This window comes from Hibiscus syriacus, unplaced genomic scaffold (assembly GCF_006381635.1).
Source record: "Hibiscus syriacus cultivar Baekdansim isolate YM2019G1 unplaced genomic scaffold, ASM638163v2 tig00009023_pilon, whole genome shotgun sequence".
Taxonomy (NCBI): Eukaryota; Viridiplantae; Streptophyta; class Magnoliopsida; order Malvales; family Malvaceae; genus Hibiscus; species Hibiscus syriacus.
The window spans coordinates 820150-838073 of NW_024062184.1; the positions used below are offsets into that span (position 1 = coordinate 820150).

At 32.2% G+C, this 17924-nt stretch overlaps 1 pseudogene; it reads right to left on the reverse strand.

Moving 5' to 3' along the window:
- Positions 1-5357: 5357 nt before the first annotated feature.
- Positions 5358-13014, reverse strand: LOC120203073 (annotated as a pseudogene).
- Positions 13015-17924: the final 4910 nt, after the last annotated feature.

Sequence of the window (17924 nt, forward strand, 5' to 3'; positions counted from 1 at the left end):
CATATTTTTTAGGGATAGATGAGAGAGAGACAGGTGACATCAATTACCCTGTTAAAATTTTTAAATTCCTATATGTTTTATATATTTTCTTCGTATCTTTGATTAAAATTTTGTTTTTGTCTTCTTAAAATTTTATAAGTTCATATCTCCTTAAACTTTTATAAATTTATCCCTTAAATTTTTTGGGGTTGCCCTTCCGATTCGTGTCTCACACATGAATTTAGTAGACGAGTCTCCCAATGAAGATTTTCTGCATACACAAAACCTCAAACTTGATACATATTTGAGTAATATCAAGTTATTTACCACTTAACCAACCCTGCTAGTAATTTGTCTCTGAAATTTCAGTTCTATCCCTTATTTCTCCCCCTAAACGTTAAAAGAATTCACAATTTCATGAGGCTATTAATGAGGTTTAAATTTTTGGGGGGAAATTGAAAAATAGGGATGTGTAAAAATTATTTTGATGTCTAAGTCATTTGTTATAGTACACGTGGACTTGTCATGGGATGATAAGTTTATAAAACATACTTAAAAAAATAAAACTCGACATATGAAATGGAATAAAATTATATGAAACTTGTCATGGAAGAGTGACGAGTTTCAATTATTTAGTATGTTTTAGAAACTCATTACAAGGGGGTAACAAATTCCACGTATACTGAAACAAATGTCCTAGATCTCAAAAAATCTCAAAAAAATTCTCAAAGATCCCATAATGATTTTTTTTTCTGTTCAAAATTAAGGGAGATAAAGATCTTATCTCATTAATAATTAAATAACTGATCTAAGATATCATTTATCAACAACAAAAAATTGAAGGGTCACGGTCCCTTTCATCCAATAAATTGCTTAGTTCCTGATAGGTGCGACATATTATAATCTTACAATAAAAATTATGTAACGAATTAGATGGTAAATCTATTCAAGAATTGAATTACATATAAAATTAAAGGCCAGTGGAGTGTATCCGGAGAGTCAAACCAAACCGGCGCACCTTGATGGGTAGCTTGAATTGTTCTCGTGAACATTGAAATACCCTTTGCATTTGAAAAATCAAATCATGAATGAACTCCTGGCTTATTAGGTTTGTTCAAAAGATCTCACGAGATCTTCCACCCATGCACGGTTGTTATATACACACACACACGAATGTAAGTTGGAAGTCAAAAGGCTTCGATTTGGACTTAATTGGTTAATAAGCAACCAGCAGCGGAATCTAGTGATAGAATTTGAGGTGATTAACTTAAAATTTTAAAAAGTTTAGAGAAATCATGTGAAGATGAAATGTTCCAAAATTTGGAGTCTAAATATAAAATGAAAATGGTAGATCTATGGTCGGGTTCCTTTGAGTCGGGTTTTGGATAAGTTTTTTACATGCAATAATATTTTATTTTTATTTTAATTATTAGAGATTTTAATTATGATTATTTAAATAATTTTATATCTTCTGTAAAAATTCTTTAACTAGTATTTCATTCTTTTTACGAACTTCACTTTTATACCTTTACTAAAGCCTCCTTTCTAAGAGAAATCAAAAAACCATTGTTTGCGATTTTCGTGTTCAAGTCGACTTGAAAATTACATTTGATTTTTTTTGTTTAAATTTAATTATAACTAAATTATCTATTTGAGATTTTCACTTTTAAATCTAGTTGAAATATTTTAATAGAAACAATTTTTAACCTAATTTGAACTATGCATAAATTTAATTAAAACCAAATCATGTGTATGTGATTTTTGTGTTTAAATTTAATCAAAGCTGAATTATCTGTTTGAGATCTAATTAAACTAAATCATAAATTTGATAATTTTTACATGTTTTAATAATATTTTTTCTTAATGGTGTATCAAATAATAACTCTTAATTAAAGATAAGACAGAAGAAAAAGCTAAATCTCTTGTAGCAGTAGTATTCTTGTTCCTGTGAACATAAGCAAGACAAGATTCCAGCTTAATCCAAAATTACACTAGGCCTGAAAGTGGAAAACAAATCTATTGAGGCTTAGAATATTTATTAAAAATGTCATGATTTGGGAAAACTTGGATACATCCTTGAGTTCTTAAAACATTGATTAATAACAGGATTAGGAAATTATCTTTTAAATCAATTCAAAGTGGTGAATGAGCAGCTAAAGTAATTGGGTAATGATCCTATTTAAATCAATTCAATTGGCTAATTATCTTTTGAAAGATGTTAGCTGCAAGCAATGGAATTACTCGATAAAGTGATCATAACTTTGACTTGTTAATTAGATATCATAATCGAGTTTTCAAATCATTAAGGATTTTCGAGACATTATTCCTTTTGGGGAAAACAAAGTACACAACTCAATTCAATAAGGATGAAACTACTAAAAAATTTGAAAACATATAATAAAAAAAACTCAACATGCAAACAAAGATTAGGGTTCATTGTCTTGTAGAAAATTTTAGGATAAACTAATATCACTGAATTTTAGGATTTGTACGAATTTTACTATTGAACTTTAAAATACTTCAATTTTAGCGATAAATTTTAGTTTTGACTCTAATATAATCAATGGGCAGTTAACCTATTAACAATCGGATGACATGGTAGTTTGGTGTTGACGTTGAAGCAAAGATAATTTTTTATTTCACCTCATCATGATCTTCTTCATCAAAATTAGGATTTTTCTCATCCATTTTTAGTTATTATCGGAAACCATCATTATCTGACGTCTTTTGATGTCACCCTAGACAATGATGAACTCGTCTCAGTATCTTCTACTATTTTTTAATTTAGATTTTCTCAAAATCTCTTTAAAACTCATAAAATTATACATTAAAAAATCTATCATTTTGGAAGTTTAGGGGCTTTCTCGGATTTGAGGGATTTGGGATGTTTGTTCAAAAATTTGACTGGTGAGAAACATTCTTACAAGAAGAATAACAACATATGTCAAAATTACTCTTATCGGACAACCGTTTGAGGAGACCAAAATATTAGAACATATAATCTTTAGCTTATTTTTTGTCGATTTTAAATGGGTTTCATGAAAAACCAATTCGAGGAGAAAAAGTAGAAATGTGAAATATTTGGTACCAATCTTACCATAGGTAACAACTGGTGACATGCAACAATTTACAGACAACAACGGTCAAAGGAGTTGACAATTGCCTGCTAGGACCAAAATGATACATAAACTAACATTCAGTGCCTAAAAAATAAAATGTTTTAAAGTTTGATGACAAAATCAATACACAAACTAAAGTTCACATGAAAGAAAACAGCTACATCATTATTCCGTTAACAATTTAATGGTCTAGTGCTTACATTGAAGCCAAAACCAAAGTTCAATGATAAAATTAATACAAACTCTAACGTTTTGTGACCTTTGAAATATTTATCCAAAAAAAACCATAATATTTGTTTCCCCCCTATTCCCACCAATGTCTAAAAAACACGCTATAAATTCTTCAAGAAAAGCATGCATTTTCCAAGAACTTTGAAATTTTCGCACTTTTTGTTTTCTCTTCTTACGTAGACGTTAACTTCATTTCACAGACATTAAGGAAAGCTGCAACAATGTCGAGTACTTCAGCATCAATCTTTCCATGCAAAATCCAAATGGAGTCGTCCTGCAAATTTCAGCCTGCCATTACACGTTTTACCCATTTCTTGGTGATATCAAAACACATGGCAAAAAGACATCGGATCATAAGGAACCAGAATCTGCAATTGCTGGGCACTAGTATTTGGTTGAAAAATACTGAAAGAGACAACGACATGGTCGTTTGTTGCAGCGCCGGGCCGGGATCCTTAGTTCCGTCTAGTCCTAGTCCTGGTCATGGTTCCTGGTTAGTCTTATCTAACATTATTTTTTACCTTTTATTTTACAATTACAAAAACGAAAAATAATGTATTTTACAGCTGTTTTTTTTCCAACAGGAAACTTTGGGTACTGGGAATTCTGCTGAGTGTAGTCCTACCCTTTTGGAGGAGCAAATGGGCGCCATTGTTAAAACTGAAAGGTTTGGATTATAAGTCATCCATATTGCATTCTCCTATAATGCTATATTGTTTTTCATGTGTACAGCTGAAGCTGAAACTGTAATAGACAAAGTCGAAGCGGTGACGAACACTGTCGAAAAAGTGTTGGAGCAAGTGGAGGAAGTGGCGGATGAAATCGGAAATATTCTACCGGAAGGCAGACTTAAAGATACCCTTGAAATTGAAGAAAATGTGGCTCAAAATACTGCCGAGGGTGCACGCTTTGCTGGAGAATTCTTTGACCAGGCATATTTAATTAATTATCAACCATAGGATTACTGACAATATGATCATTTTTATGTTATATTTTATATATAAATACGTGTAACGTATCGTTTTCAAAACTTAAAATTGCAGGTAGAGGAAGTGGAAGAAAATGTGAAATCTTGGATGGAACTAAACAGTACTGATGAACGCAAGAAGATTAAGGAAGAAGATGAAGAATAAGAAGGCAAGGGTCAAGCTTAGCTTAGGCTAAATGCATATGTTTTCAATTGCAATGTAATTAGGATTAGAAGAGAGTTCACTATTCATAAATTCTTCAAATCCGATTATTGCTTCTCTCTAAATTATTTTTATATTTTCTTAAATCCTTTTAGGTCATTTTTATAAGGGTACCACTTACCTCATTCTCCATAATTCTCAACAAAGAATCATACACAATTTCAACTACATAATTTTCGATAGTGAAGCTGCCTTATGTCTAAAGTCCTCGCAGTAGACAGTGAAGATGAGCATGAAGATGTTTCACCTGCTTCAGAGGGTACTTTACAAAAAAGCATTACCACGCCCCAAAATCCAGACTAGAAGATTTGATAAAAATCTATAAAATTTGAATTTTTAAGGGTTAATTTGAATCTTGACTAAACTGAAAGTTTTTGAGAAATCCAAGGGTGAAAATCTGAAATTTAAAAGTTTGGGAGCAATTTGGTGTTTTTAGAAACCTTGGGTCAAAACTGAAGTTCGAGGAAAGTTCAAGGTTAAACTGTTAGAAGTTTTAGGGTAGATTCAAGAATTTGGGGGTTAAATTGGATATTTAGAAAAGATTAGGGTGTTCTTCTTCTTGTTGTTGAAAATTTTGGAAGCTTGAATTTACCCCTAACATCATATCTGCTCCTTCTCCATTGGACATCACTGCCCTTTTATTTCATTTGAATTTTCAGAACATCATCGTACATACAAGATATATACATGAAAAAGTTCAAATGAACCACCTTTGTCAACTATTTTAACCGCACGCTATCAATGGCATATGTTTTTCCAAACAGAACATATCGATCCCATGACATATCTGAATTCACAGAGTTATTTCTCAAGTCCAATTTACCTTGTGTTCTCCATGTCATATTCTACAGCTGGCGGCTGAAATAACACACATGAAATCGGCATTACCATAAAAGAAACTGCGTTAAATTGATGGATGGTATGAAAATGCCAAAGAAAACCAACTATGGTTCAAGGTCAAGCAAGTGAACCTATTGTTCTCTGCTACATAGATATGTATATGGCGCAGGCATGTTCAATTTTTAAGCGTTTTCTCATGCTTGGAAGATCATTGGAGGGTCATATCTCTATACCTATGTTCAGATTTATGTTAGGCTGTTCTTTATTCATTTCTTTCTTAAAGAGCAAAGGCAGCATGCAATCATAAGTATGAAAAGAAGGGTAATTGTCGTTCAAATTTAGAGTACTCACCGCAGTAAACAAACTGGTTCAGATCAAGAGTGACCCTGCCTTGTTTTCCAGTGTCGAATGCACTAAACATATATCTGCACCGACAACAATCTGCAAAGGAGTAAGGAAAAAAAAAAGGAGATTTACATAACTTGACTGAGAAATTGACATGTAAACATGATTATATGAAGACTCTATGGTGGTGTTTGTTTTTACTGTGTAAGGTCTGCAAAGCTCTTATGTCTGCGTCGCGCAGACCACGCGCAGACATTGGACTTCGTAGACAGTTTGTTTTTTAGAAGACAGAAACTCTTCTAAAGTCTGCGCGTAGTCTGCGCGGCGCATACGTGGTCTTATGTCTGCAGACGTCTTCTAACCTCTTCATAGAGGTTTTATATTTAATTTTATATTATATTTGATTTTAATATTATTTTTTTAAATAAATTAAATATTAATTTTTTAATATTATATTATAGATATTAATTTTAATATTATATTTTAAATAAATTAAATATTAATTTTTTAATATTATTATAGATATTTAATTTTATATCATATAAATTATTTTATATATTATTAAAATTTTATATTTATTTTAATTATTTTGATTTAAGTTTAAATATAATATTTTTTGGATTTGTTATTTTTAAATTATATTTAATTTTTTTATAAAAAATGTAAGTATTTAAACCACATTGCTTAATAAAAAAAGATTTCATTGTTTGATAATTAAGATTTTAAAATATAAAAAAATTATAAATTATGTTTTTAAAATTTTAAAATATAATCACAATTAAATAAAAAATAATCATAAAATAATTTGATAAATTAAAAAATATTTTCTAAAAATATCATATAATTCTAAAAATACATTATGAATATATATTTTAAAAAAATTAAAAGCATTACATAATTGCATATTTAAAAAAATTATATAATTTAATGATCATTTATAAATTTTATTCTATAAAACTTATAAAACTAATAATACATGTGATTATGTGAGACTTATAATAGAATTAATAAGGTGGTATTTGTTTTTCTAAAAAAATTATTATTGTAGTTATATGAATTATTTAAATTTCAGTATTGTAAAACAAAAACTATTTATATCTCAGTATTGCAAAACTCTTTTAAGTTTAAAAAATCAGTTTATTTATATTTCAGTTTATTTTAGCAGTCTGCAGACGTTAAAAAACAAACAGTCTTCTTCTTACAGACTGCAGATTTTTGGTCCACCTCTTCTGCTACAGATACCTGCAGATGTGATCCGCAGACTGCAGATCTTTTACCTCTGCAAAAACAAACACCACACTGACGCCAGACAGAATAGTGATTATCCTGTAGGCTAGTTCCGACAGACGATTCACAAGAGAAAATTCGCCCAAAAACCAGAGAAAAAAGTCTCTAGGGTTTAATAAAATATTATAAAATCAAACAATCCAAAAAGCAGTCCACAAGCCGGACTGTTATAGCAAAAAAATCGTCTTTATTCGAATTTTGCCAAAAATAGCAAAATCCCGAAAATCACTCTAAATTGAAATTCGAAATAAAATAAGCAATCTCCCAAAAATCCGGCCTAAATCGGATTTAAATTGACTTCCTAATTAACAATCGAAATATTACCATAAATAGTAAAAAATAACTAAATCTAGTGATTCGGAGGGAAAAACGGCAGAATTTGAGGTTGAAAAAAAGGCCACATGGAGCATAGCTCACTGTGGAGAGCGTGCGCATCGAAAAGAGCTTTCCGGATTGGGGTCTTATGCACGATTCTGACACCTGTAGCCAAAGTTATGGCCAAAAGACTGAAACATACTCAAAACGACCCCAATGAGGAACATGTCACAATCAATTCCCGCCTTTGCGCTGATCTGCCAACTCATGGTATCTCAGCGCCATCAACGTGCAATCTGACAGCTCATCATCATCTGTCTCGGATCCCCCTGCATCACACACCTATGTAAAGGACCTTAAAATGAAGTGAATTCAAGCATGTATGTTCCAATATGCATGGTATGTGAGTATGTTTATTTCATGTCTGCATCGCGTACATCTTAATATAAAAAATTGACAAGACATTCCAGAAGTTCTTGTTGAACCCTATGAGGGTACCATTTTTGCACAATTTTACACACTAATATAATTCGATCTGCAAGACACACACATGATATTCAACAGTCAACACGCAGTTCAGCAGATATTAGAGATACTTTACCGAGCAGACTGCAAAAATATACAAGCGATATGAAGTCATCCAGCTGCAATCTCCCATTCTTCTTCTGATCAAAGCTCTGCCAAGAAAGTAAAGAAATAAAAGTTGATTGACATCGAATCCATCAATAGAGTAAAAAGAATAACTAAAATTCAGTTAATGCCAAGCAAATCAAGATGGGAAAATATTAAATTTTGATAAGAAAACCATGGGCACCAAATCCATACTAAACAACTAATGAAAATTAGAAATCTAAAACAGGTTTGGAAGGGGAATCCTAAATACACATTTAACTAAAATTAGGAAATCACAGAATGCTCATCAACAACAAACAGAATGGTATTGATAATGCTTCCGAACAGTACAGTCCGAGTGGTGGGAACTGGGAAGAGTATGACTGGAATCAGGAAGAGGATGACGAACAGAATAAGAATCCACCATAAATATGCGAAGCAAAAAGGGGGGCATGCAGGGGCCTTGGACCCCTTGGCTCTTCCAAACAAGCTAGATGTTTTATTATTGCCATGCTAAAAATAACACCATAACCCATATAATTATAACTATACAGATTATAGATGTCATCCGAATTTCTTAAAACCATTTTCCACTTTTACAAGTGATTTAAAATTTATTTTCTTAAATGATAATTGATATTATAAAAATTTCATATCATAAATTATGTTCATTATAACAAATTTAATTCAAAAGATTTTTTTTATTATGAACAGTATCCGTGAATAGTAAACAATGAACAGTGTATAGTGTACCGATGCACTGCTACAGTGACGTGAACAGTGCACCGATGCATAAAACATTGAATTATAATTGTGTATCGATGCACTGCTATAGTGCATCAATGCACTACAGTACCTGCTACAGTAAATTTCGAAAATACATATAAATTCATAAAAAATTAACCTTTCATCATATAAAGTTTCCAAATTTAATCAACAAAACAAATTGAATATTCTTATTTACATGCCACTATTTAATTCAAATTCCATCAGAGGATGTCTTACTGATGTTGAAATATACCTATCGATGCTTGATGTCGTTGTAGACTCTTTATTCTTATTCTTTGCTTTTTACCTACACGTGAAAATCATCACACGCTAAGTATAAACTTAGTGAGGCAATTAAAATAATATACAGTGCAATACAATTCATGCATGAATTTCAATAACAAATTTAAAATGCCATAAAATCATGTTACATACATGTGTAATATTTTACCATTTAATACCATAAGCTCGCAAGCTTACTTTACCAATATACTTACCATTCATCCATAAGCTCGTAAGCTTATTTTACCAATACACTTTTCATTATTACATAACCATATACCATAGACAATAGCCCAATATACAACCCTGAGGACCCTGGGTACACGAGTCAAATATAAGTACCGTAGTGCTATCCCGAGTATGACACATAAGGTCGTGTTCACCATTTGTACTAGGTATCCTTAAGTACAGTCCCGATTATGACACATAAGGTCGTGCCCACCATATACACTAGGTATCCTCCCGAATATGACACATAAGGTCGTGCCCACCATATACACTAGGTATCCTCCCGAATATGACACATAAGGTCGTGCCCACCATATACACTAGGTATCCTTTAGTGTATTCCGAATATGCAGCCTGCTGGACTCTATGGCATGCCAACTATACCCTGTCCCTTAATGACATACTTGGGTATACAATCTATTTTATTTGATCTATCCATGGCAAAGTATATTATCAATATTTAACATTGGGCAGTTCATACCCGAAATAACATTCATGATAAAAATCATATATGTTCATAATAACATCATATGCAAAAATCAGTGATCAATGCATTTTATTTTCAACCTTTGACATATTTTGAATATATCAAATATATGATAAATGACATAAATATCATGTCAACATAAACAAGGTCGACTTATCGCAAGTCTTCCTAATGATGTATAAAATATCCATGTATAATGTCATGCATGTATTGCACTCACCTGGACACTTTATAATTTTCCAAATTTGTGCCTCACTATTGTCCAATAAACCCACTTGACTTGCTTCAATCGCAAATCAATCATAATATGTATAATTCACAATTTCATAACGATACACATGTTAGTATTTTACTAACTAAACATATCCCAAAATAACTCCATAATATATTTGATACTCATTATCTATCAAAATACTCAACTCTTAATAATTCCTTTTAACCTTGGAACCAACCTTTCCAATTTACACAAAATGGTCATTCACCATTCTTAGATTCTTAATACCAATAATTCTAGCATAGTACATCAATTATATAACACTTACACAACAATTCATAAATTTTTCAGATTCAGACAACTCACGCTACCTTTAAATACACACTGGAATTCAATTCCGTTTATTCCGTTGAAAACTAGACTCGAATAAGAATCTATCCATATAAGGAACTCCTTCTAATTCATTATATACAATTTATGGTGAATTTTCAAAGTTGATCAACAAAATATATTTTGCAGAATCTGCTGTCCGAGTTTTCTAACCTTTTTTTGGTTAAAAATTCATATATTTTTGTATACACCTTGAAATTGATCCACGCTTGTTTTAAACGAAACTAGATCGATATATGAACACAAATATATAAAAATAACTCGAAATTATTTTTATATAATTTCTGGTGAATTTTCGAACCTACTGCCAGATTCAAAATCCAAACTGTTTTCTTTAACTTCATTCTTAGGTTCTTCATCAATTCTTTAAAATCACTTAACTCTTCAAAACCATAAAACACAAGAATCAAAATCTCCTTCATCAAGTCAAGATGAACTTAAACATGAAACCCTAGTTAATATTCATGTCAAAATGTAGAGAATTGATCGTAGAATATTTTTCCTACTCACACCGACGTCTAAATCTCAACAAGATTGCTTCAAAAATCAAAACAAGAATACCTACCTTGCAAGCTTTGGGGGTGTCGGTCTTGGATGAAGAAGAAGCTGAAATTGCTCTTCCATGATTAATATTTTATGATATAATAGATCTAACACATGCTTAATAATATATCATAGATTTTTTTATTCAACACCATAGGAAATTCCATTTTTTCTATTAATGAATCTCCATAATCACCATAAAACCAAGCCATCTGATCCTTATCATATTACAAAGTCAAATATAAATTAATTTGACTTTGACTTACGAAAATACCATGAAATTTTCAAAACTTGCGTTTTAGTCACTAAATTGCACTGTTTCGGTTAAATCTGAAAAATTGCACATTTCCAAACCAAATTTCTCTGATCCAAAATATTAAAATAATATTTCCAACCATTTAATAACATCCTTCAAATTTTTGTAAAATTCCAATTCGATCAGAATTACCGATTCCTTATCGGACTTTAACCATTCTAATTTTTCTTTAATAAAATTTCAAATCCAAAAATATGATTTCTATAAAAACTCCATTCTCAAGAGTAAACCATTTATTTATAGAATAAAATTCTTTTTAGGAAATTATCACTTAATTCCCTAAACTTTTTCCCAATTTTCTACTTTGACCATCAAACTTTCAAAATTTTCATTTTGGTCATTGTCTAAATTTTTGGGGTATTACAAAAATAATAAAAATCTATGTTGGCCCCCAAAACTCATAATTTGATCTTTGTTCCCCGCACATCCAACATAAAATTAACTTCGCTCCTGACCACAGAGCTAATAGTCTCATTTGAACATACAAGAAATAAAGAATATACATATATGAAATATATTGTACTTGAAACTCTACAAATTCTAGTAGAAGCAAGCCACAGAGTCAACTGATGAAACTTATTACCATGATCTGCTGCATAATATAACCCTCACACTTGTAACTTCATGTCCAATTATATAGGCTTTACCTCACATGCTGTGTAGAACTCAGGAGAATCCAAAGAGAACCCCATTTGTTATTGCCTGCAATAATATTCGATATCATAACCAGAACAACTAGAAGGACAACGAAACAGAAGTGAAAGGGAGATAAAAAAAATCTGAAGCAAATTGAACTCGGAAAAACTCAGTGTGACCCAAATAAATGAAAAAGAAATATCTATCCAAAGTCTAACGTATTAAGTTATAAAAGACACTCTGCTGGAGCATACCTCGTAAACATCATCAATTACAAGGAATCCGCGATTCCTGTAAAGTGAACTATAAAGAATGTTTTTAGTTCTGATTGAAGCAAATAGTAAATGGGAGGTGGACAGAACATGTCTTAACTTCTGAAAATTATTTGAATTATTGGAACTGAATAAGACTCTGTTTAGTTAAAAATTGTCATTGTTCCCCCAATAAATTGTCACCTCAAGCATCAAATGGTTAAACTCTTCAATCAATAAAACCAGTATCCACATAACATGAATTTATCGTAGAATCTCTGTTACTTCGACCCGAGTGTGAGTGTAAAAATTACCTCTCTAAGTCCGAGAACGCTTGCTGTACCCGTAGAAAGAAACCATTAAATCAGATAAATGAGAGTAACCGAATAACACTTTCCTATTATGAATTCCATACTTCCTACCACTTTGGGAGAAAAATATCAAAAGTATGAATCATAATTGAAAAGGATAGAATTCCAATGATGAAGTACTAACCTTGATGAGGAACTCGTTGAGAGCAAGAATTCTATGCTTAACCAAAAGATAAGTCAACAAACAGAACAGAAATTGGAAAAGAAAATAAATATAAATTTATTAAATGATGAAAGTTTCACCTTCAAAGCTCATGGTGCCATTTCTATCCAAATCATACATCCTGCGAAATTAAATAGGGAACGGTTAATCAACAAAAAGGGTAAAAGAAAGAGCTAAGAAATGATAAATTATTTTCAAAAAAAAGAAAAGAAAAAGAACCTGATCATTTATTGAACGATAGAAAGAGGAAGTTGAGATTGCCGATGGCGAAAGCGCTCTGATCGTTATTTTACATTCAAATGGAATGAAGCAGTTTAATTATTATTTAAACAAACAAGTATAAAGGGGGGATTGAAAAAGGAAACCTGAGTTAAGGAGCGGTGATGCTTCCGGTTTTCCTGAGTCAACTCGGTCGAACCACTCTCTTAGAAGCACTCTGCCATCCATTTTTCAACAGAGACAAGGGCCTCAGATTCGAACTTCGGAGTTCGGGATAGGGATAGGGATAGGGATAGGGATAGGGATAGGGATGATAAACGGACGGGTCGAGTGTAGATACCCTCTCTTATTCCTATACCCATCAAATATTTTTCAATCTACCCCACCACCCATGATAGGTAAAAAATTTTAGATTCATACCCGCCTACGCGGGTACATTCTCGAATCTATCCCCACACTTACTATCCAACTGGAGACGTACCCGGCTAGACCCGTCTGACAACTAGAGGTGTGCAAAAAAATCTGATCCGTTGATCCGATCCAAAAATTCAGTTATCCGATCCGTTTTTCAATTTCCAGATAGTTTGGATCGGGTATCGGAATTTTTTTCCGATTACCAGATCGGATACGGATCGATAAAAATCATGTTCGGATTATCCGAAAACCCAAAAAAATTTGGGTTATATTCGAAGACCAGAGGAGGTTTTCTCATAAGGCGTGGGCACGACTTATTCATCCTGAGCTATCGCAGAAGAAGTCTGCAGTTAAGGCATGGGTACGCCTTACCAGTCCATATAACTCTAAATTAGAGTTATGAATTTACAAGAAAAAATGAGTTTAATGACGGTTGAAAGACTATTAAATCATTCTATCTTTAAAGAGAATGAGGGTATCAAAACCCATATTTGGTGAGATTTACTTTGAAAAACTTCCTTATCTAGAAATATGCTTGAAATACTCAAACTTGAGGTTTGATGCTTTCTCTTTGATTCTATAGCTTCTCTTCTTAATTATTGTTGATCAATGGCTCCTAAGCTGTTTAAATACTCCTTGGATCACTTCTGAACGTTGGGGATCATTAGTAGAGTCAATAGAGACGTTATTGTGTGAAAACAATTAAATAAAACAGTTGAAAACGTGTGTGCATCGATGCATAGCCAAAGTACATCGGTACACTATGTGTAAAATTCAAATATTTCGACCGTTATAAGACTTAGTGCATCGGTACACTAGGGGTGCATCGGTACACTAATTACATTCGATGTTTTGAAAGAGCCAGGAGGGCATCGATGCATGGTCTGTGCATCGGTACATAAAATACATTCGATGTTTCAAAATATTCAAGAGTGCGTCGATGCATGGATTGCGTATCGGTACACAAAATGCATTCAAAATAGGTGTGCACCGATGCATCAAATGAGTGCATCGGTACATCAGTACATCCCTTCATAAACTTGATTTTTGGCTCGTTTTTTGTTCGAAATGCTTTGTAAAAATTGTTTCAAAAATATTTTAAGTTTAAAACAAAATTTTACACTTTAGTAAGAATTGAAATTGATCTTTGAAAAACTTGTAGTAATATTTGTAATTTTTGAATAATTGAATCGAATTAAATTAGCTGACCCTATTCTCATATGTAATGGGGTAAGGGGGAGGTAGGATAGTAGGCTACCCCCAACGCCAGGTTGAGAGCAGCTTCCGTAGGAGACCTCCAAATTATGAAATGCCCTCCGTGGGACTCGATCCCACAACCCCAAGGTTAAGAGCCTTGTGCTCTACCAACTGAGCTGGATGGTCATTTCGAATAATTGAATCGAATATACTTGAAAAATAATAATAAAATCTTAAAATTCAATAACACTTAATTTGTTATATCGAAACATCAAAATGTTTTCAACAATCCCTCCCTTTTTGATATAACAAAACATTTAAGAAATTTTAATATTTTCTTTAAAAATTATTTTTGAAATCAATTTTGTAAAATTACTACTCCTCCTTACTAAACTTCTCCCCCCTTTTTTGTTAAATCAAAAAGACTCTATAAAACGTCTTTAAACAAGTTTTTGTAAAACTTAGCCAATTGATTTTAAATAAATATAACTTAAGCTGCTAATATCAAAATCAAGAGAAATGTTAGCCATTAGTTTCATAAATTAATATTCATTAATAATATACAATGGTAATTGGTCATAATATGCCTAATGATGCAAAAATTAATAAAACATTAAGATCAAATTAAAAATGCAAACAAACCAAATATATATAAGCATTTAAGTTCAATCATCCAAAACATTCAAGTTTAAATATCCAACATAACAAATTCAAACATTCAAACGTATCAATCGAAATGTTTTAACAATAGGTTTTAAATCCAATAAAACTAAAGCAAGATAGGTCTAGTCATCCAAAGGAGGAACGGGAGGAGGATAAGGATAACGTGATCACATCTCGAGTGTGAGCGCATCTAAACGTTCATTCATCTCCGTGTTGAGCCCCATAGCAGTTAGATGAGACTCTATGGATGCAAACCTTAGATCAAATGACTCAAAAAAGATCGAAAATATGAAGGCATTTGATCATCTTGATGTGACGGCTCGTCCTTGGGTCCTTCATCGTCAATATCGTCGATATCTTGCATAAGTTTTGAAACTCTGGATCATCGCCCGTTGCCGGTGCCGAAGGAGGTGGAGCTCGTGAGGAGTTAGCTCCCGGAGTTTTCTCAGTTGTTCGAACCCATTGATTATTTTCCTTATTCTTTTTCCACCCCGATTTCTTTAAGGAATTGAGTTGGTTCTGAATAGGGATGGGAATATCAAGAGTGACCCTAAGACTAAGTTTGATAAACAAATTACTGAGAAGACAGCCGTAAACTAAAGTTTCTATATTTTTTAGATGAGACAGTATTTACGGTATCTACTGACTCACTAAAAATGATCTGTGGCAGATTTATTTTCTTGTTATGTTGGATACAATGTATCCACCCTAAATCTATAACTCTAAGTGAGGAGTACCTACCTTCGGATGATCTAAACCACCAAGAGATCATCAAATGAAGAACGCTCGTGAAGAGTTCTTAAGGTACTTACACTATCCTTAGACTTATAGGGTGTTTCCACAGTCTCCTTTTCGTTATAAAAACCTAAGTTATCTAGTCCAAAATGGGTAGCGATTGTGTCAGAGTTAATAAAAATGAATTGACCTAAAATATAGGATCGAATTCCTATGGTTTCGGATCGACGCTCGTTTTGGACACATACCACATTGGAATAGAAGATGCGGACTAATTGATGATAAATAATAGGTTTGAGTTGAAAATTTTTATCAAACTCCAGGATTTAAGAGTAGAAAGATATTGAAAATTCATATCTTCCATAGCTTGGATCGAAGGGATACGCTTTTCCCGGATTTTGTATGACTCAAAACAAGTATGATACCTATGGTAGAGATCTTGTCTACGAACAGTTACATTGAAACAAGAGTTAAGAATAGTCATATTTGGGTCATTTGGGTTTGGATTTGGATGAGGTGGAGGAATAGGAGATCGGTTTTGACTCGAACGACTAGATGATGTCCTAGGGCGTTTAGGATTAGACATGGTTTACGAAATCGGAATAGGATAGGGTAATCTGCAAATTTGAAGCACATGTATGTAATTCAATCAAACCCAAAACTCAAAAGAGTACCAATAGTCAGGTTCTCTAAATCGAATCCTAATAGGCAAAGTTTTGAAAACTATTTTGGAAATCAATGTAATTATAATATGTATAGTTTTCAAACAACATAATTAAATCAAAAAACATCAAAACTTAAAAATAATCAATGATTTTTGAAATTAATTTATTTCAAAAATTCAAAGATCTTTGAAAAATTATGTGTTTTTCATAAAATTGATTGTAAAAAACACTAAACAATCAATGTCCGATACTTTGTTCAACCTATAACTAATCAAAACTAGTATTAAATTGAAAAAATCAATAAAACAAGGATTTTTGAATTATTACCTTGAAAAATCAGAATTTGTAGGAATGAGATGTTGCTTGCACTTGATTAATGATAGTAGCAGGATTTGGAGTTGAAATGCAAGAGGATTCCTACTTAAAATAGTTGTTTTGAGACAATTTTGAGAGAAGGTTGAGAGAGAGGGATGGGCGACAAGTGTTTTAGGTTAGGGGGTTTTGAAATAATGAATAAATTAGGCATTTAAACCCAAAAACCGATGGGTGTACCGATGCACATCATAGTACATCGATGCACATTCAAGGAATGCATCGGTGCACCTTCATGGTGTATCGATGCACATTCAAGGAATTCATCGGTGCACCTCCATGGTGTATTGATGCACATTCAAGGGATGCATCGGTACACTGTCTAGTGTATCAATGCACAAAGCATAAAAATGTCAAAAATCCATTTTAAACAATTAAAATGCTAAATTAATTAGCTCTAGTGGTATTGGCAACTCATAGATCGAAAATTAACTATGTTCAATAAATCTAGTCTATCCTTAAACATAATTTGAACATATAGTTAATTTTCACTAAAGATCATAAACTCCCTAACTAATAGCAAAGAATGCAATCAAAATATTATTTTTTTATAAGCATTTTTCAAAAACTAATTAAAAGTGCTAAAATTATTTTAAACACTAAGTGAAGATAGGTCAGTTAAACCTAATTCTCTCCTAAGTGTCCAAAATCTTTCTTTATTTAAAGGCTTTGTAAAAATATCTGCTAATTGATGCAAAGTATCAACATATTCTAGAACTATATCTTCTTTAGCGACATGATCTCTAATGAAATGATGTTTAATTTCAATGTGCTTAGTTCTAGAGTGTTGGATGGGATTTTTAGTGAGACAAATAACATATTGTCACACTTGATAGGTATAGTACTAACTTCAATTCCATAATCTAAAAGTTGTTGTTTCATCCATAAAACTTGTGCACAACAACTACTGGCTGAAATGTATTCCGCTTCAGTGATAAATAATGCAACGCAATTTTTTTTTCTTTGAAAACCAAGAAATCAACATATTTCCTAGGAATTGGCAAGTACCAGAGGTGTTTTTTCTATCCATTTTGCATCCTCCATAATCCGCATCAGAGAAGGTATGCAAGCTAAAGCTAGAGTCTCTAGGAT